General features: G+C 44.6%; 1 long non-coding RNA gene across 3 annotated transcripts in view; it reads left to right on the top strand.

Annotated features, from left to right (window-relative positions):
• The window catches only part of LOC116695909 (uncharacterized), a 43,917-nt gene extending 24,895 nt beyond the window's left edge, over nucleotides 1–19,022 (top strand). For all 3 annotated transcript variants that reach the window (XR_004333580.1, XR_004333579.1, XR_004333581.1), the window contains exons 3-4: nucleotides 3,428–4,940; nucleotides 18,828–19,022. This is a non-coding gene — a long non-coding RNA (uncharacterized LOC116695909). The remainder of the gene's footprint in view (nucleotides 1–3,427; nucleotides 4,941–18,827) is intronic.
• The last annotated feature ends 1,568 nt before the right edge of the window (nucleotides 19,023–20,590 follow it).

The raw sequence follows: 20,590 nt of genomic DNA, 5'->3' as shown, positions 1-20,590 counted from the left end.
TCCCTCCTCTGGCCATCTATCCCGGCCTTTTTCCTGTCCTCCGTTAGACCTGATCCTTTCATCTTCCCTCCCCTAATCCTGTGCTTGAGAAGCCTTCTGTTCGCCCCTCCGCCGCTTCCCATTGCTTGCTTTTTAACTCCATGCCTCTTCTTATTTTAGCGTGTCCGTGTGCACCTTGCATCGCTTTCTTTGCCTCTCACTTTCTTTTCTTTATCCCCCCTTTTATCACCACTGCCTCTACTTCTTCTGATCCTCTCTTTCTGTCTCCTGCATCACCCATTCCTCCTCCTCTCTTACTTTCCTCTGTCCTTAATTAAGTTAGTGATCAGTTGACTGCCCCTATCACTGGTAAAGAGCAGGTTGGTCCTCCCATCCCAGAAGGGGGGAGCATTGTCTGTGCTGGTTGACCAATGTAATCCCCCCACCAGGGACAAAGGGCAGTACCCTACCTACCTCAGCCACCCCTGAAGGGCATTAGCCCCCCGATGAGAGCTGTGCCCCTGGCTGACACCCCAGCATCACACCACTGGTTCTTTCCTTCTCTAAGAAGGGCAGTTTGACTCCAGACTGCTCAGAGAGAATGCAGATGTCCAGGAATATAGGGGAACGTGTGTGAATGCTGTGGCTGAAAGTTGAGCTTTTTACTTTTAACCAGAATCATCCAAAGTTCATCAGGGATTGAGGTCTGGGCCACATTAAGAGGATCTCTTGATTAATATTTCCAACACCCCCTCACACACACACACACACACCACACACACACACACACACACCACACACACACACACACACACACACACCACACACACACACTCACAGGTACATCTGTTGTATTAGTCCTGCTGTAAACCTCCACACAACCCCACATATCTCTCTCCATCTTTTCTCTTTCACACACACACACACACACACACACACACACACACACACACACACACACACACACACACACACACACACAACACACACACACATTCACACACTGAACGAATAGGTAAGGTTGCTATGGGAACGGTTGGTCAGAGTTTACCAGAGGGGAAACAAACAAAGTACTGTTCATGAAAGCAGGTTGTTCAGTGCAGAAGGAGCAGTGATACTCTGTGTGTGTGTGTGGTGTGTGTGTGTGTGTGTGTGTGTGTGTGTGTGTGTGTGTGTGTATGTGTGTGTGTGTGTGTGTGTGTGTGTGTGTGTGTGAAATGTCTAGTGAGTAAAGTGATCAGATGCAGACTGCATCCTTTTATACTTCTGTCCTTTTCATCCATACCTACTGCTGATATCAGATCTGCTGTTTAATAAGTCCTCAGTGGGAGGTAAACGTTCAGTGACTGCAGATTCCAAAGGAATTTGATGAGATGTCTTATGGCAACGTAGTGTTGCCTTTTATATGTGACATGTCAATGAGACACACTTGCATAACAAAGTTGAGCATACTTTCATCCTTTGCATGATCATTTTCATTGCAAATGTGTTCTCGATTAAGCATATAAACAGTTATTCTAAACGCACATTAATTTGCATTTTCTTTTGCAGATGTTCTGTGAATTCAGTTACAATTTGTGCTACATTTAGTTGGAAACCTGACGTACATGTAGTCACAGCCTGAATTCCCCTATGCCTACTGTGCTGGTTCAACTCTCTTTCTTCTCCCTCGCAATTATATGCTGTTTCTCCTCTCCTGTGAAAAAGTAGGTCTTGTGGTAGTTGGATGTCACCTCATCCGAGTCACGAACAGCAGCAACCTCCACAGTTCTCATTTTCTGTCATTCCCCTTCATCCACTCTTCTCCACTCTCTCTCTTTTGAGGTGTATGAACAAAATGTACCTAAACTCTAAAGCAGCATATAAAACTGTTTTTTCTCCATAAAAATGCCACCTTTCCTTCCTCGCTCCGTCTGTGCCCCCACCCCCTTTAATGCCTCTTTAGCCCTGCACTCGGCTGCTTGAGTAATATTTATTGCACAGTCTCTTTTAGTCTCAGTTTCTCCTTTTTATTTCCCCCCTGAAACAAACAAGTCCAATGCCATGGGGCAAAACACCCCCAACACCACCACCTCCGCCGCCGCCCCTCCCCACCTTCTCGGCCCTCTGTTCCCTCTGCCCCTCGCTCCTTGAGCACTGACAGATAGACAAACGTACTGTTCTCTCTTTCTTTGCCTTTCACCTCTCAAACCTCCCTCCATCCATCCTGCCGGATGGGTACAATGCGGCCGCTCTATCCTGCAGCAGGGAGAATGCAGCCCTGAACTAACAATATCACCAAGGCTGCCTGAATGCCGCCGAGTCCCATTGTGCTCTGTCAGAGGGGAGTTAACACCCATGTCTGAGCCCAATGAATAGTATTATTGTGTCTGAGACATGCACCGCACCCCCAGTCCCCATCCATGTCCCTCTAATTCAACTCGCCCCCCTCTCCCAAACTTGGTTCTCTTGTCCCAACTGTGCAACCCCCCCCCCCCCACGCCCCTCTTGCGCCCCCTTCACTCCTTCCTTAACAGACAGCTCTAACTCCCAAAGCCTTGCCGGCCCACCAGCTCTAAAACCTCCGCACTTTACTTCTCTATTCCCCTGGCAGTCGGCCCGTGGGTTTTAGTCTCTTTTTCAGGCCTGCAGAGGGGTGAAGAGAGGTGGACAGAAGGGCTGTCACAGCTCTGTGGTGGCTGTGGTGAGCATGTTTTAGAGATCGTGTGGTTGGCGCAGTGTGGGGGTGGTGGGGGTTGAATATGGCCATGGCCCTTTCTCTGTTAAGGAACACAATGGGACCATGAATCCTCAAAGAAATGTCCCCCTAACTGCTATTATCATAAGAAGAGGGCTGCTGAACCCATTTGAATAATTCTGGATGATACAAAAGCTGAGATGTTTTCTTTGAGAAAGTTTCTATAGAGCACCACTGGTCTGGCCAAAACATTTCCATTCCTTCACACTCACTATGGCGCAAAGAGAGAGGGGCGAGGGAAGGGTAGTTTGAGATATCCTCTGTTTTAAATGTTGCTTTTGTTATTTCTAACCATTAATGGCAAATAAATATACAACTCAGTGGTCTGGTGTGGCTCAGGGAGAGCAAAAAAGGTTGTTGAAGAGAAACAATTCCTGTAATTTCTTTCTAATGTATTCTATTGCTGCGGTGCTGATTTTTATAATGGGCCCACTCTTGCCATATTTTGCTACCTGCAGCACATCAGAATCTAATAGCTGAGACTACCTTTGGCAGACAGTGTCTCTCTGCCTGACACACTTAACTCTCAGGCCTTCAATCCCTGCAGTTTCTGCTCTCTAAGGTTAACAGGTCCACATTAACAGCTGAGAAAGGATGCCAGAATCTTCACCCCTGATTTTTTGTTGATCAAAGAACAGGATTGACATTTAGGATGGGTAAAATGCTGAAAGTTAAGATTAACTTGTTTTTTTCTCTTTCTCTGGTTGTTAGTGTACAGCAGGAAGAAGAGGAGGAGGAGGCAGTGGAGGAGGAAAAAGAGAAGCAGAGTGGGTGGATGATGGAAGGAGAGAAGGATAGAAGCAGTTCGAGGAGGTGGTTCGAAGCGGGTGAACCCAGAGCAGGTGAACACAGCTGTGGATCGCCATGGGCTCTCTGGCTGCCCTCCTTCTGTGGCCTTGGCGCTGCATACAGGGGTCCCGGGGAGCCAGCAGGGGCCAGCCAAAGCTGCGGCAGAGTGGGCAGGCTAGGCCAGCCAAGCCAGGAGAGAGGCAGGTGAAGCGGGTGAGCCAAGCTCTCATCCCCGGCGGCTAGGAGCCTCCGCGGCAGAGCGGAGCAGCAGAAATCAATACAGAGGAGAGAGGCTAGCAGAGGTTGCCCAGCACCGCCTGCAGGCCACGGAGCCCAGGGACCAACCACCACCACTGCTCCCAGCTCTTCTCTCCATCTCTCTTTCTATCTTTCTCCAACAGTCCCAGCACCAGCCAGGGCCAGGGCCCTAACCGACCCACACGCAGTGTGTGTGTCAGTAGGTGCACATGTGTGTGTGTGCATGGAAAATAGAGAGAAAAGGGAGAGGGAAGAGACAGAGAGAAGAGTCTTTGTGTGTGGTTCAGCCAGAGGGTTTTTTTTCTGCATCCAACACCACTTGATAAAACTTTGTCAGAGAGACACAGAGACAGCGAGGGAGGGAGAGAAACGGAAGAAGAATAAGACAGGACGTCGAAGGTCGCGTTTCTTCCAGCTCCCTCCCTCTTATTACTCATTCCACCTTAACTGTTTGATAAGGATCCATCGGAGACGGTACACAGGACATTTCTTCTCAGTCCCACTTCCAAGCACAAAGCGCACAATATTCCTAAGATCTCATGAGCCAGGATGAAAGGACAATTTGAACTTTTTGCCTTAGATTTTCTTACCCTCACTACAGCAGCTCCCATCAGAGGATATGGCAGTGCAGTATTGATCTGTAAGGTGTAAGAGAGGAAGGCGGGCCCGGGCTTTTCATACCTCTCTCTCTCTCTGTGTGTGTGTGTGTGGGTGTGGAAATGGCACCTGAAGTCCACTTACTGCTGTGCAGCAATGATCCCATGGCAGTACAAGCGAATCACTGCTAATTGAATGAGAGATGAAAAGGACAGTAGTTGTACCTGCTCAGTGTCCCCCCCCTGTCTAAAACTACTCGGTTTTTCATCTGACTTTTTTCTCCTCCACCTTTACAAAAGTCCTTCTCCACACAAAGAGACTTGCTCTTCAGATGTTTTAGCAGAATTGGTGGTGACTAAAGAAAATTGGCAAAATCTTCTGGAAGGAAAAAAAAACCTGTCTTCAGTAGAATTTCTTCATGCAGTGGTAGAAACATCCGGCTGAGAAAAAGTTTTAAGGTCATGCTACAAAATGTACTGTACTGTAGATATTTGTGGACTTGGAAGGACATTACAGGACAGATGAACAGTTTTCCTAGCATGAAAACTTGCTGAGATAACAACAGGATTCATACCTCTTGGTGAGTACAATGTCTTCATTGAATTGCCTTTTTGTTTTAATAAAACCAATTATATGATTCTGTAAGCCATATTTAGCTAAGCCAGGAGAATAACAGAAAAAATACTTGTCGGATACTTTTAACAGAAATAAGGAATATCCCCACCCCTGGTAACAGTATTATGATAAGATACCATCTCTGCTCAGAGTTGTAATGTCAGAGTCTTTAATGTTATAATTGATCTCAGTCAGCTCTCAACAGGAGCCGTTGACTGTGATCATACTGTCACTGACTGTAGGAGAGTCCGGTGTTGTAGCCTGTACCAGGAAAGGTATTAAAGCACAATTCCCGCTCGCTGCCAATCTCCTGGCACATAGAGAGAGACTGGCGCCTCTCTACGCCTCAGCCTGGCAGCGACCCACGCTTACAAAATGGCCGATTCCTGTCTGCCAGCTGTCTCCTCAGCCAAGATGGCGCTCAGCCGCTTTTTTATGCCCGCTGTTTGCCATCTGCCCTCTAATAGTTAACGGCTATGCAAATATCTTGTAATTGCATTTGCATGTGCTTGATATTTAAACCCCTCCCCCTCGGTTGTAAATAATAGCACTAGCGTAAAAAGAGAAGGAAAAAAAATACGGTTGCTGATTGAATACACAGCAGGAACAATTAGCAAATGAATGTTGCCTGTTGTTGCCCTCCTCTTTACTTTTCTTCGAGCTCACCTTATGCAAATCGTTAGATGCCTGTTCTTGCTTTTGATGCTGGCTGAAAAATGGAGCGTCACCCTGTCTTTCTCTCTGTGGCTCATTCGGAGACGCTCATGTGTCTACTCATTGTGCCATATGTGACATCTGTGGTTGGCTGCATTAGTGGGGTACCCTGCCTCCTCTGACAGGCAAAGCCCACACTGTAAAGGAGAGTAGGAACGAGGGAGAGGCATAACATAATGACCTCATTAGCATGCTCAGCACTCCCTGCTATAGGCCCTGGTGCGCTGCTGCGCCGTGGGACCCACCGGTGTACGCCCTTCTCACAGCACTCAGCAGGCAACATTGTGTTCTCCCCACACAATGCGGCGCTTCATACAGGCTTTATCACGCCTTGTCAAAGCACAGGGGGATCAGGGGTATCAGTGCAGAAGCAGCAGGATATGGGCTGTGGACGTGGAACAGGAGATGTATTGGTGCTTTATGGTCTTAATGTGGTGTTAGCTGTGCAGACGGAGCCTCTGTTGTTGCTGCTGTTGTGCATGGAAGTGTGTGTTTGTGTGTGAGTGCTTCTGGTGTCTATAGTAGTGTGTTTGTGGAATTGTCCGTTCCATTGTGAACTCCTGTGGCATTCGTGGCCGTTTTCACCTGTCAGTGCTAATCATTGGAGAGAGCGATTTGGTGAATTGTCTGTGTCCTGGAAATAGGCTATCATCTGCTCTGAAGACCTGCTGCATGGTATCTGTTGTTGGTCTGTAGCAGTGCAGCGTTGAACTTCACAGCAAGGACTGTAGGAGGACACACACACACACACACACACACGCACTCTTTCTCTCCCACAGAAATAGCCCATTACAAAAGGCGGATATTTCAAAATAGTTGCGTACAGTACAGCAAATTACATGGCTATGTTTTGTCCTTGAAAGCCATACAGGGATTTGGAAATAAATTATCTTTTTAAGTGGTGTGGTAACCGCTGCTGTCATTTACCAAGCCTCAAAAGGCACGGTTCACCCCTGTTATCGTCTTCTCTATCAGACTCAAGGCAGTTTTAATCAAGCTTCTCTGTCTAATCAACCCATAGTGACACTGATGAGGCTGAAGCAGAGAAAAGGTTAGTGCAAAGTGCCAACACTAACTGTGGTTAGCCTGGATGGGCTGCAGGCTACCGAATCATGTTTTGGGGAAAAGGGCAGTCAAGCAAACAGGCGGGCTCAAATCTGCACTCAACAACAGTCCAGACGTGCTCAATTGAATTGATTTCATTTATCCATTCATTTGTTCTGTAACCTGACTCATGTATTTTAATTCAGCAAAATGTTCCCAGGTTAATGCTAATATTTGGAAGTTAGGGTTTGCTTTACAGTGGACACTAGCTTTACACTAGCTAATTTTCAGAAAGAGAGAAGAGAAAAATATAACAGGGCCTTAATAATAACAACAACAAGAAGACAAAGTTTAAAAAAGAAAAGAAAAGAAAAGACAGGCAAACAACAGTTAAAAACAATTGTGGATGTGTGTGTTTGGGCACTATAGAAGGGTGTGGTTCTGGGGGAGGGAGAAGGATGGAGGACAAGCTTAGGGAGGTGGGTGTTAAGTCCTTCAAAGAAGAAAGCGTAGTTTTCCTGGTTTATGGGGGATAAACCGGGTGGAGCCGTTGTATTTCTTGTTTGCATATTCAAATCAAACATGGGGTCCATATGTTTGATGAAACATGAGATGAATGTAACACTTGACCACGTATGCTAGTCAGCCACAATAATTGTTACATACACGCTCATGCACACATACTGTATGAACACACACACACTTGCATGCCAATCCATATCGCACGGATATAAATGACTCCATTCACTCTTACTTCCAGGAAAAAAAGGACATGCACCCCAACACCATCTCCTGCAAAGCTTTTATGCTAATACCAGTTATAGCCATGTGTGTTACTACGCTGCTGCAATTATGCATAATTCAACACAAAGAGAACCGGCAGGATGGCACAGTAGACCTTGCTTTATATGGACATACTACATGTGCGTTAATACAGGAGTGTTAATGTGTGTGTCAGAACAGAGTGGCGATAGCCACTCTTTCTACTCTCATAGGCTTTAAGTCCGAAGACCTACAGCAAAGCCACATCTTTCACATGCCTCCTACACTCAAGAATTCATAACCAAATCATATTTTGAACGTAAGTTACATGAATGATGGGCATCTTTCTAAATTATTAATATTAGTGAAAGAATAGTAACATCCTTTTGTTAAAGACAAAAGGTATTCTAATAAGATGCATGATTTAAAAACTTTGGTTAGAATGGTTGCATTTGGTTAGAGTGAAGTGAACTCCCAAGAGGAAAAATGCAGATCAAAATGTGGATATGGCCTGAACTCTTTGTCAGTTTACTCAAAGTTTTTAAACTGGGTATATTAAGAATTTTTGAGCTGCACAAATGTGGACTGTTCATTTGTGTGTGTGTGATTGTCGTCCAGTCCGCTGCAGCATTCAGACTGCCCACTGCTTTTTATTTGCTTAGGTATTGATTGAACGTGTTCCACCCACAGAAGTAATAGTTGCTGAAAGCATTTACAGCCATCGCTCAATTCATCCTGGCTTTCTTTCTTTGAGACAAATCAGACGTGACCAGTTATTTCTTGAAAACACTTGATATCATTTAAATACAACACAAAAGGCAAATTGGCCAACTCCCTCGTATGAGGATTTTCCTTATAAGACGTTAACATCGCACTGTGGAGGTAATGATATTTTAATTGGAAGAGATTGAATGACCTTTTATTTTAGAGATTGCTGAGCTCAAATGATCCGACAAGTATTTTTTTCATCAGCGTTTTTCGTTTTTCACATGCATATATATCATCAACATAGCTCATTATCTTTGCATTGCTATAAAACCACATTGTGTTTTGACATTTGGGTATTTGTAATCTTTGCCATAATCCTGACAATTTCTTTCAAGCGCATCATTTTTCCTGCTTCTGCAAGTAACAAGAACCATTTTATTTGTCAACATGCACTTGACCAATTCATTTTATTGATGCTCAACCAAATTCCTTATGTGAAACTGATCTCCTTAGGAAGTAAGCTAATTCCTGAGTGAAGTGTTGCTGCTGCTGCTGCTGTTTCCTCAGAGCTGCAACACTGAGCCCCAAGTCTGATTATAGACTCAGGGAAAACAGTCAAGCATTTATCCAAGTCACTGATTATGTCATTTCAACAGGCTGCAAACACTCAAACAGGCCAGGCAGCTCTGAGGGAAGAATTATAAAGCCATAGTGGAATGGAGGCTGTATGAAAAGGAAATGAAAATGGAGAAGTGCTGTTTGTGTGATTAAACTGGCTGCTCGCCTGCAAAAGGCCACGCTGCTGTCGCACAGGCCTGAGATTTGGCCGTAATGAAAATGTGAAGATGGAGGGGTTTGAACCCCCTCAATGTCACATGGCACACTTACATTTCCACACCCTTGCATATACATTATACAGCGTACATATGTGCTCAGACTGAATGGTTTATATGACTGAGCCGTTAAGACAGACTGCAGATGCATGTTGAGATGTAAAGCAGAGAGGAGTAATATTGTGCGGAATCAAAGAAAAGCTTCCTGAATTGGAAATAGAACAACCAGATCAATGTTCAGCAGGTAATACATACAAACCACAGAAAATCCTGGGATTGGTGTTGCCCTCAGTTAAACAGACAAACAGGACCAATGGCGGCCGCTGAAATATTAAATTGCCCCATTCAGATGCAGAGACCGCATCCCAGTCATCAAGCGTGGGAACAGGCTGGATGATTAGAGGACGAGGGGTCTGTGCAGCGGAGGGGTTTTGGTTAGTTCATGGCTAGACACCCCAGCTGCACCGACTTCCATTCAGAAACAGGTTAGGAGGGACCTCAAGGGTCAAGGTCAGGGATGTGGGGTGGGGGTGTCAATACAGCATTGTGTGTGTGTGTGTGTATGTGTGTGTGTGTGTGTGTTTCATCTGCCGTTCATCCCCGGCTGGCTGACTGCCTCTGTGTTTGCTTATGTTATAAGCTGCTTCTTATTGCTTTGCTTCAGGGACAACTTGAGCCGGGGGGAACTCAACCCCCTTCAGTCAGCCTCTGGCCAGTCTCCAGTCGGCCCAGAGCTAAATCGAGCCAGAAATCAGTCTTGCAGCCCAGTCAACCCCCTGGTCAAACAACCCCCAGCCAAACCCAGTCAAATCCAGTCAGACACTTTGACAGCCCCCCTGTCTGTCTCAGTCTGCTGCCTCCTGTAATTTAACATGTCGGCTCAGGGTTCATTGTATGTGCACGCCACAATTCGAAATCTGTCACTCATTACACGTACCTGTTTTGAATGCTTTGCTGGGATCCCTACAGATATCATTTTAAATCATTTTAAAAATTCTGATCATATTTCTGTACTGATACAGTGTGCTGCAGTGCAGCTGAGGCTGGGCCATTTGATAATTTCAAATGTTGCCTGGCTACGTGTTACATTTTCTTGATGATGCTGCCCAGCAATAGCAATCCTCTTTATTGGTGAAATGCAGCTGGCCACTGTATCATTGCCATTTCATCAAATCATCTGAAAGGCGAGTGCGCGAGCTTGCGACATGTTACACCTCTTTTGAAATAAACAGTGTAAGCCCTTTAAGAGGAGGGACTGCAGCACATGAGGAGAGGAGAGGGAAAGGAGAAAGAGGGGATGTAGTAAAGAGAAGGCAGTGGAAGAGAGGAGAAAGGTGGAGAGATAACAAAGAAAAAGGGGAGAAATGGAGGGGAGCAGCGACACAAGCTAACCCACCCTGCGGTAGCCGGCCTCCATTCTTCATCGGGGACTTGTGCTTCATTAGATTGTCTGAAAGAAAGACCCACTTTTCCCTCATCACCTCAATAGACTAGTCCCCCTTCTCTTTGCTGAGCCTGGAGGGTTCTCCTAAAAAGACCCACCTCCCTGTTTTCCTCCTCATTTCTGCCTCCTTCTTCTAATCGTCTCAACTTGCGCTGAAATCAAGCTTAGAAATGGCAGTTTTGTGAGCCCCTCTGGTCTGCCCCCCCCATCATCCTCCGATCCCCACTAGCTCTCCTTCTCTGCTCATTCACTCACCTTGGTCAGGCACACCACCCACCCACTGCTTAAATCCCTATCAGCATGTCAAGTAAATGTCTGCCCAGTTGGGGTTGACATACACACACACACACACACAACCATGCTGAAATATAAATGCGCGGCACACACAATCTTTTGCTTGCTGCTGGGGTTTAGCCTTCCTCCCTGCTGACCCTTTTCACCCGTGTTTTGCTCTCTTCCCCTTCTTGCCGTCTCTCTTTCCCCCTCTGCCTCTCCTCAGGCACTGATCTGACAGGATGGTTTGGCTAGCTGACTATATCTTCAAGAGGTTTATCACAGGGCTTCACGGCGCTCCACTGTTGCCTACCTGTTTTTATTTTCAAAATGAAAGTGCTTTTTACAAAAGCCGCCTCGTACCTCAGGCCATGCTAACCTTTACATTCCATCTATTTGATTAAAAGTTACTGGAATCCTATCCTCTAAATTTGTTACAGTAAAATCTGGCCAGTTTATCGCCTAATAAAATCTGGAGCCAAAATATCTATGCTGTGCGTTACGGAATAAGGTCTCATATCTGCAGTATTTTGAAGTCAAACTACTACTAAATATATTTGCAGGGTTTATTTTTCCCAGAGGGAAGCCCAAAAAAATAAAATAAAGCTGCAATAAGCATTGGACGGGCCCTCGCTTTAAAGCTCGCGTCGGGGCTAGTCACACAAGACTCTACCTTAAACGGTTCAAAAGCCATAACAGGGGGCGTGGCCTGAGTACACTGGCGTGGTTAAAGTATACGGGCTTGCTCAGTATTACAAGTAGACCACACATAAGTTTCATGTAAATTAGATGATGTTTGTCAGATAAGGCTGATTTCTTGTTGCCAGCTGGGGGCGCTATGACCAAAAGTCAATATTGCCTGTATATGTCCTCAGGCCTGGACTCTTTGGTTGTTGATTGTGGTAACTTTCTGAACGATTTTTGAAAATAAATATTTCACCAATATTGCAATTTAATATGCGATTATCTTTTAAGCTCTTTGTCTTCTGTATTATTCAACAAAGACAAGCAATACATCCTTGTATAGTATGAGCACAAGATTAGATAGATTAAACAAACTGTTCTTTTATTTTATTTAACTACTTCAATCACAGAAGTATAATGAGCACTGATCAAGCCTGGTGTAAACAAACATTCATATCAAAGCCAGAAACAAATCCCACAAACTAAAGTTCAGATTGCAGAAATATATAAAAACAAATATGTGGCTTTACTACACTTAGTAGTATTTAGATTATTATTTACTGTAATAAAAATACTATATTTATATACACATACACACTACAGCTGTTTGTGGTCTTGCGGTGGGATTAACTGTACTAATAAAACCGTTGAAACACCGCGGCCACGCTGCTGTGAAAGCTCCCTGAAAGTCATTTATCAGTCTGATTGTTAACCCTCTCCGTGGCAGTCTCTTCCCCTCCATATCATTATAACAGAGCCAGCTAGCTAACTGGAGCTAACCGCTAATCAGAGCCAGTCGTTGCTAACAGAGCCATCAGTTCTCCGTGCCTTTATCCAATAACTGCATGTATGGACTCGAACCAGAATGAAACTCCTTATTAAAATAGCTGTAAAAGTTTTAAACTACAACTCAGTTGTTTTAGTGACAGAACTCCGCTCAGGGTACGGCGTAGCGTTAGCGTACCAAGTTGATGCTTTCTCTGCGGAGTGCTGACTGATTTGCTCTGACTCATGTGACCAAATCGCTGCCTTTGTGATTAGGAAATTGCTTTGTAACGTGTTGCAATATTATTGCATATGCAGTTAAACTTTCAGCCCTAATTACAGCCACTTTCTCGTTCATTGCTAAACACTAAAAAATCTCTAGGAGGAGTTTGTTAAAGTATAGCACCTTGACTTTTAGGTCTACTTCCTGTTGCCACTAGGGGCGGTTATGACTTTAAGCCAACACCGGTGTGCATAAATGTCGTCAGGGTTGGACTCTTATGAATCCTGAGATGGTTTGATTCAATTGGACGATGTACACTCAAGTTACACCCACTTCCTGTTTTGATGGCAAAACGCACAGAATAGCCGCCTCGCCATGGCCAGGCCCTATGACAAATAGTTTTTCTCTTTGTAACTTTTCATCTTTAGGAAGAGTTGGTTAAAGTACAACATGTAGAAATGGCTAAAATTGCACTTTCGAACATTCTATTCAAAATGGCGGACTTCCTGTTGGGTTTAAGGTATGGCTCCAATGAGCTTTTTTGTACGTCTTGACATGCTACATGTGTGTACCACGTTTTGTTAGTCTACGTTAAATGTACTGCAGGGGCTCAATTCTTTATTTTTGTAGGGGCACTAGTAAGCCATTTTTGTGCGCCTATTCCCTCAAACCCTTACAAAAACTTAAAATACGTAACTTTTTACCAGACTTGATGCCCCCGAAAATTTTTTGGGTGAATTTTGAGTATTTTTGGGGCCCCTAAAAAAGTAAATTTAAATTTTGTCGAAAGAAAGATAATAACAAATAATTATTAATTTAGTTCCAAAAGGGCCTTTGCCTCTGTCGGCGCTCGGGCCCAACAATTCAGCCAGGAACATTCTTCAACTCAAATTCTTCCTATAGGCTACTCCATTTGTCCATATCCCTGCATTCTCTATCATATCTACCATCATTTTTAACAAAACCAGCAGTATTACGTTGTGATAAAGATATTTATTGTAATAAATAGAGATCAGATTTGCCTATTGGAGACAGAGCTTTTGGCTTTGTGTCTCCTGAGCATTTGCACATTTGTCCGCAATTGTTTATTTTAGCATCTCAGTTAAGGTAAAGTGATTGCCTTCTTCATCTAAATAGTATCAAAGTTATTCTTAATCAAATCTCCAACCAGCCGGAGTCTCGTTTATTTTGGTCTCATAGTGCTATATTGGGTCCTCTTTATCATTCCCTTGCATGAGTCTCTGATTTATATACTGTACACTGCTGATGTCATTAACATAAAGGGGACCAGGGAACACTGAGCTCCCCGCAGCTCCCCCCAGTTTCTTTCCGTAATAAAGTGACCATTTCCCGTTTTATTCCCCCCTTCCCTTCCGCACTACATTTCAATCATTACTCCGATTTTTGGGGACAATGACGAGCACGCTGCATTCTCAGCAGTTGGCTCTGTCGACGTAGCACAATCTTTATGTAAATGTTTTCAGATGCATTCTCAGCCCCGTAGACCATCGTTTCTCCTGGGTGGTAGTGGAGGTTGTTCAGTCACAATTTCTCTTGTAGCAGGATTGCAGTCAGGAAAAAAAACGTGCAACACGGCTCGGGAAGCACACGGTGAGGTGGACCCCTGCCAACGCGCCTGAGAAACCCCTATTAAACCCTATGTTTATACTGCGGCTGGGATTTACAAATGTGTGTTTTCTTGCATTAAGGCATGTGCACCCCCCTATGTCGTTCTGCTTTTTCATCAGGCGCGCAGCAGACAGCAATAGAATTGCAAGGACGGGGTCCTTGCTGCATGTGCACGACGAGATGGGTAGGGGAGGGGGCGAGAGAGCAAGAAGAGGTGGTGTGTGTGCATTTTCATCTTAGTGGGTGCTCTTCTCCGGAGCCCAGTGCTCTGCTCATGTTGAGATATTTCCTAAGAGAGTTGACACAGTTATGCATGCACAAGGACACACGTACACACACACACACACGCACGCACGCACTGTTCCTTTGTGTACGGCTGAGCTCCTCAGCTCTGGTCCATCTCTAATGTTCTGAACTTGACTCTCAGCAAGTTCATTGTTATTCATTTCACTGTCATCCTGAGCGGCGGGTGAGACTGAGTAAGTCTCCAGCCCAGGTTTCCCAGGCAGGACTGTGTTTGTCATACACACACAGGCCCACACAAACCTATTGTTTCAGCAGCAGGATGACTGTAGCCCCTTGGGTAAACATGTATGCTGACTGTATCAAAGGACACCGTTAGACGTGCAGTTTGTCAATGACCTAGTTCTGCTGCATCCAACTATAATGCAAAGTTCAGTGCTCAGGTGCAGGTAGAGCAGGTGGACGGAGTCCTCTGCGTAGGATGATATTGTCCTTACTTTTGCAATATGCGTTGAGGGTGGATTTGAAATATTAAAACCTGATTTTAGGTTTGACTGCTAATAATTTTCACCTGTATTCATTTCATGTTGCATAAAGCCACATAAGAAACATCTTAATATCTATCTTATTTTAACATCTTGGTGCTCGCTGTCATTACTTTAAAGTTTTCTTATCCTTTGAAAACACAAAAACAACCTCTTCAGCCTTCTTTTCTCCTCTCATTCTGTTGTCCTTCACTGTTTCCTTCTTTCTTTCTTTTTTTTTTTACTTTCTCCGTCTGGCGCAAGAAAACCAGGGGCTGCAGTTTGCTTAGCTGAGTCCATAAAGAGGCGTTTTAAAAAGCTGTGTTAACAGACCAACAAAGCTTTAAATGTGCCCCCCTCTGTGAGGGGGTGGTTCCCATAGGGATGTAGCGTGGCGCTCCATTGGGAGACCTCTATCTGGCCTCTCATTCAGCCCAACGCTCAGTCACGGCCACTTATGGTAGGAGGGAAAATCACACAACTCGGCCCAGGCCTGATCCAATGACATGTTTTTTTAATGAGGTAGCTCTATGTCTTTGTTTGGGCACCAAATTCAAGTCCCGACCTGGGCAGGTCCTGCTGAATAAGATGCAAAGCCATGGCCAGGCACAACTTACAAAATAAAAGCACAAAGAGATTGGCTTCTGTTGAGCCAGTGAATAGCTCTCCGCTTTGCACTGTTCCTCACTAGAACATCCCTGGAAGCAGGTATGCAGATTCTGAGAATGTATACAAAAGTTTCACTTCTCATACCTAATGGCAGTTTTTGCAGTGTTCTGGTGCCGTGTCATGTATAAATCGTGTTTAAAAGATGTGAGATGAAAGGTGTAAATGTGTAGAGGGACATGTTCAAAACTCTTGTTTATTTGTAACAGAATAAAGTGACAGTCAAAAGAAGTGCCTGTGAGCCATTTCTAGCCCCTCCAGTTATTTATTTCCAGGGTCATACACCGAGAGATTTCTTTCTCTTTCATTTTCACCGCCCTGTGTCTTTTTCAGAAAACGCAACACCATATATCACACGTATATGTACACGTGTCATACGGTGTGTGTACATCTGCGAGCGTGCCAGGCGCTCATTGGCTTGTATGTTCAGGGGTGAGGACTGTCATTAAACTGTCTGCCTGCATCACCAGACTCAACCATCACCCTGCCTGGCTGTCCATTCTGCTTCTCGCTGGGTCCTTCTCGAGCTACACCCACATACACACACACACACACAGATTCACTTGGCCTTCAGCCAGGATTCACATACAGTATGTTTCCTCACACTACAATATTTGGAAGCTGACATTAATACTGATATTTTTTATATTAAAGCTGCAGATAGCTCACATCTTGTGCCAGTATTTTTATTTCATAAAATCACAAACAAACAGTGTTCCTGCATAGAATATAGACCCCTACAATGAAGCAGCGTCTACTTGTGACCCCTCTTCATGAGAATGTGAGCATCACTGAAAAGGGATTTAGTTATTTCTTTTCAGATTATTCCATTTGAAGGAATTTTAGAGCCGGCAAGACAAATATTACAAAAAGTTATGATTTTGTGTAACAGACTTTTTCTTATTCCTTTACTCATCTGGGGACCCTTTTTTATACGGAACCCTTAGGGGGTCCCAACCCCCAGGTTTGGAACCACTGGACTGCACATTGTGTGACTCTTAATGTTTAATGAATGTCTTCTAAAGTGGAGGTTACAACTTTTAATTGCAATCTCTAATTGTTTTATTTACTAAATAATAATTAATTAAAATTAAATTAGAAAAAAATCTAAATATATATAAAAAACGGATGCCCAATTTCACATACACTACAACACACTACCCAATGTCCCAATGAATCAGCCTGCCTGGATGCTGAAGTACTCTTTGAGCCTCTCTTACAACCAGCCCACGAGCCCGGCTACTTGTCTCTGATTTAGTCCGACTCTGTTCTTTGCTCACGTTCAAAGCTGTGGTAATGGGGAATTAGTATGCAGAGAGCAGAGGATTTGGGCCCCCAAGCTCTAATAGGTAGCCAGACTGAAGAAAAAAGACTGAAGTGGGGGGGGGGGGGGGGGGGGGGGGAGAGCATCCTCTAGCGAAGAGAGAGTAAGCAGGGGCCCCCTCCCTCACTTCTTCTCCTCCTCCTTCCCTCTCCCCCCCTTTCCCCCTCCTTTATCGCCTCGTTCCCCATGCCCTGTCCAACCTTAATGGGACGTCGACGGACAGCCTCGCCCACCCCCCCCCCCGTTCCTATTCTCCAAAAAAAAAGTTCCCATCCCCATACCTTCCCCATACTAGCTAGCAAACCCTAGCTGCTCCCCTTGATTCTCAGGGCTATTGAAGGGGTCCCAGACACCCTCCGCTTTTCAGCCCCTCAGCCTAACTCTGCATAAATTAGGCACGTCTCCCTGGTGCCTCGTCAGCCGGCCGGGGCACCCCTGGCCCCGGGTCCGCCGTCTAACAATCTGCTGCTCCTTCTCCCCTCATCCTGTCACCTTCTGTCTCCCTCCACCTCCCCCGTCTACTGTATCCTATCAGTCCTCGACTTATTTTGACCAAAACACCCTCAAGCTAACAGATCCTTTCTTCACATCTTATTTTCTTTCTCATGTTTGTAATTTCTTCCAAAATCACTATTGCTTCCTCTCCGTCAACACACTCACTCCAACCTTACATGCTTTGTATTCTCCACATTCTCTCTATCTATCTCTACTTTTTTGTACCCTTCCAGCCCTGTTACCCAGATCAGCCAAGCACTCTCCTCTCATTTTCAGCCAGGATATTGTTTACATCTGTCTTGCTAATCACTGGCAGAGCCTTTCTAGACCTCACAGATGTTGCAATAATACAGGGGATTAGCAGGCTTAACACTGGGGCTTATTTGGGGAGTTTTCCCGATGGCCTGGCGGTGAAGCCCGTCAGCTCCTCTGAATTTGACCTTTTTTCTGTTTCGCTTTGTGCTGAGATCCTGCAGTCCCGCTTCTCTTTGATTTGTGATTTTATTTTTATTTTTTTTATCCAGATTAGTCCCCTGGGCTCTCACTTCCTGCAGCTCCATCAGGGTTAAACACAATTACAGAGCTAAACTGCTTGACATATGACAGAAAGATTTAGCAACAAAGGATCTCTTTTTTCTATCTTCTATTTTACCTGGTGCAGTTTGAACATTTTAATTCATTCACATTTTATTCCACCTTAAATCGCCTGTGCATTTTCATACCATTAACATTTTACACTATTTGAGCTACCACAGCTGGCTATATTTCCCAGCCTCCTTTATCTTCACAGCATTAACACTACGATGTAGCTAGCACTGTTAGCACTGAGATGTTTCAACCTCCTCTGCTCTCCTCTTTAACTCAGATAATTAGATGGCCTTCTCAGACTCAGCATTTCCGCTTCTCTCTGCATCATGCAGTGCAACCGTCCCGTTTTATGACCAAGCAGATCCAGCGTCTGAGACACTCAGTGTGCGTGTGTGTGCGTGCGTGTGTGTGCGTGCACGTGTGTTTGGGGTCAATGTATGTCTGTCTGGATCCAAATCCCAAAGGTGATATTAGTCTGGTAGGGGGCAACCCATCCCCCGTGTGTGTGTGTGTGTGTGTGTGTGTGTGCTGCAGGCGTTGGGGTCAGCCAGGAAGCCCAGACAGGCTCTACCTAGACCTTTGACCCATGACTGTCTGCAAGCTCAGGGGTCACGCACACCATTGATACAGACAGCTGATAAGATGCTCAAACAAACGCACATGCACACACATACATGCCCCCCCATAGTAAACCTTAACAGTGTGGGGTGTCTAGAGAGATGATGACACAAACAGCGTCATCCCAGCTGGCTGAATGCAGAGTGTGCATGTGCACAGCTACATCTGTCTACTCACTGCATATCATTTCATTTAATGTTTTTTTAAGAATGGCCGGAATTAGAAGAATATGTCCGGACTAATTGCACAAAGTAAAAGTAAGGAGCATTCGTTTCACTAATCCCTCTTTTTTTTTTTTTGCTCATGTCTTCACAGATGCAGCCAGTCAGGACTGCCACCATGGAGATGAAAAACAACAACTGGCCATTGGACCCTACTCTAACAAAGCATGCGCACTGTCTGTAGTCAATTTCTCCGAACATTTAGCTCTTAGCCTCCTCAGCCACTTATGGAAAATGTCATCTCTGCACCTGCAAGAACAGTTAGTTAGACACACATCATTAGAGTCTGATTATCTAGGATACCGGTAGTCGTCTAGTCGGCAGTCTTTGTGGATGTGGACAGGTAAGTTGGAGCCGCTTCTGAAAGGTAAGTTTAAAAGGTTGAATCAATTTTACTGCTGTCTGAAGTGTAAAATGGAGCTGCCGAGCAATATTTTCCAAAATTAGTTTCATTAGATATGAATTACTATATTTGAGAGGAATTTTAGATCGGAGATTGGATGAGACCCCAAGGGGTCCTTCTTTTTACTCAGTAATTTACATTAAAGTATCTGACTGGAAAATCGTTTGACAAGAGTGTGTTACTCTTTTAACTTTCCTCATTTCTGTGGGACATTATGTACACAGACATATTTATCTATTCTTTTTCACAGAATAATGAGTTCCTTTATCATAAAATGATCCCAGAATCCCAAGTGTTGCCCTGATATGATAATATATTTTCAATAAAGTTAAGCAATTTGTGATATAAGAATTGGTCTTGGGTTGTTTTTTTCCCCTTCTTCTATTTGATTCTTGTTTCTATATACAGTATGTCAGTGATGTTTTTGTTGCTGCTATTATACAGTAGCTGAACCATACAGTTAAAGGATACGTTTGGTGATATTCAATATTTTTCCTGGTGTCAAGAAATTCCATGAAAAGACAAAAAACAACAAATTGGCTTCTTCCAACTTCATGTGTGTTCAAAGCCTAATATATCGGATTCCTCTGTGTCATAGACGTCCATTGTCCATAGAAATAAATCCATGAGACATGGATAGACATGGATTCTCTGTGACAATGTCCGTCATTACAATGAACATGGTCACTGTAGTTTATGTTTATTTAAATCAATCCCTCTTACCATCCTAGTGCCGTAAATATGTAAAAATGTATTAATTCTCAGCTGAAAGTAGTCCCAAACAAAAGTAATTATTTCTATTTAAATGACGTTTATCGTCTAATATTTGGTATGAGAAGCTATAGGAGCCTGTTCTCTCTGATTATTCTAGCAGTGGCTGAAGGGTTGGAAGGGGAACAGTTAAAGCTAGTGGCCTAAATCTGTGGTGTCAATTAGGTGCCTTTGTATGGGAGCAGCAGGGGTGTTGAAGCGAGTTGCTGGAGCTGAAGGAAACTCTGAACAATGATACACATTTATAACCACACACACACACACACTGGTCTTATGTTTTGTGGGGATCACACCTCCCTTTGTTTCCCCCCAACAGCCAGTAGAGGTGATGCCCCAGTGCCCCCAGTGTGCTCCACTGCTCCGGCTAAAATGGGCTCCCTGCTCCCCTCTGCCCCCCCCCACTCTCGCCCAATAACACTGTCCCTTCGCTTGCTCCAGGTTCCCAAACCCTCGGCCTCCCCCTGACTGGTCCTGACCTGAAATTAGGGCCAGGCTAGCCTCCCTGGCCAGGCCAGCATAAAAGGCTGGTGTGTTTGTGTGTGTATGCGTGTGTGTGTGTGCACCATGGCCCTGAAAGAAAGTAGGAGATTATCCTATTCTGTGTGTCCAGTCACCAGTGCAGTATTGACCATGGTGGGCCACCCAGGGAGCGTCCAGCCAGCCGTGAGATAGCCTGATATACA

This window comes from Etheostoma spectabile, chromosome 9, assembly GCF_008692095.1.
Source record: "Etheostoma spectabile isolate EspeVRDwgs_2016 chromosome 9, UIUC_Espe_1.0, whole genome shotgun sequence".
In the NCBI taxonomy this organism is placed as follows: Eukaryota; Metazoa; Chordata; class Actinopteri; order Perciformes; family Percidae; genus Etheostoma; species Etheostoma spectabile.
The sequence above is the reverse complement of the archived record's forward strand: the minus strand, read 5'-3'. Positions and strand labels throughout refer to the sequence as shown.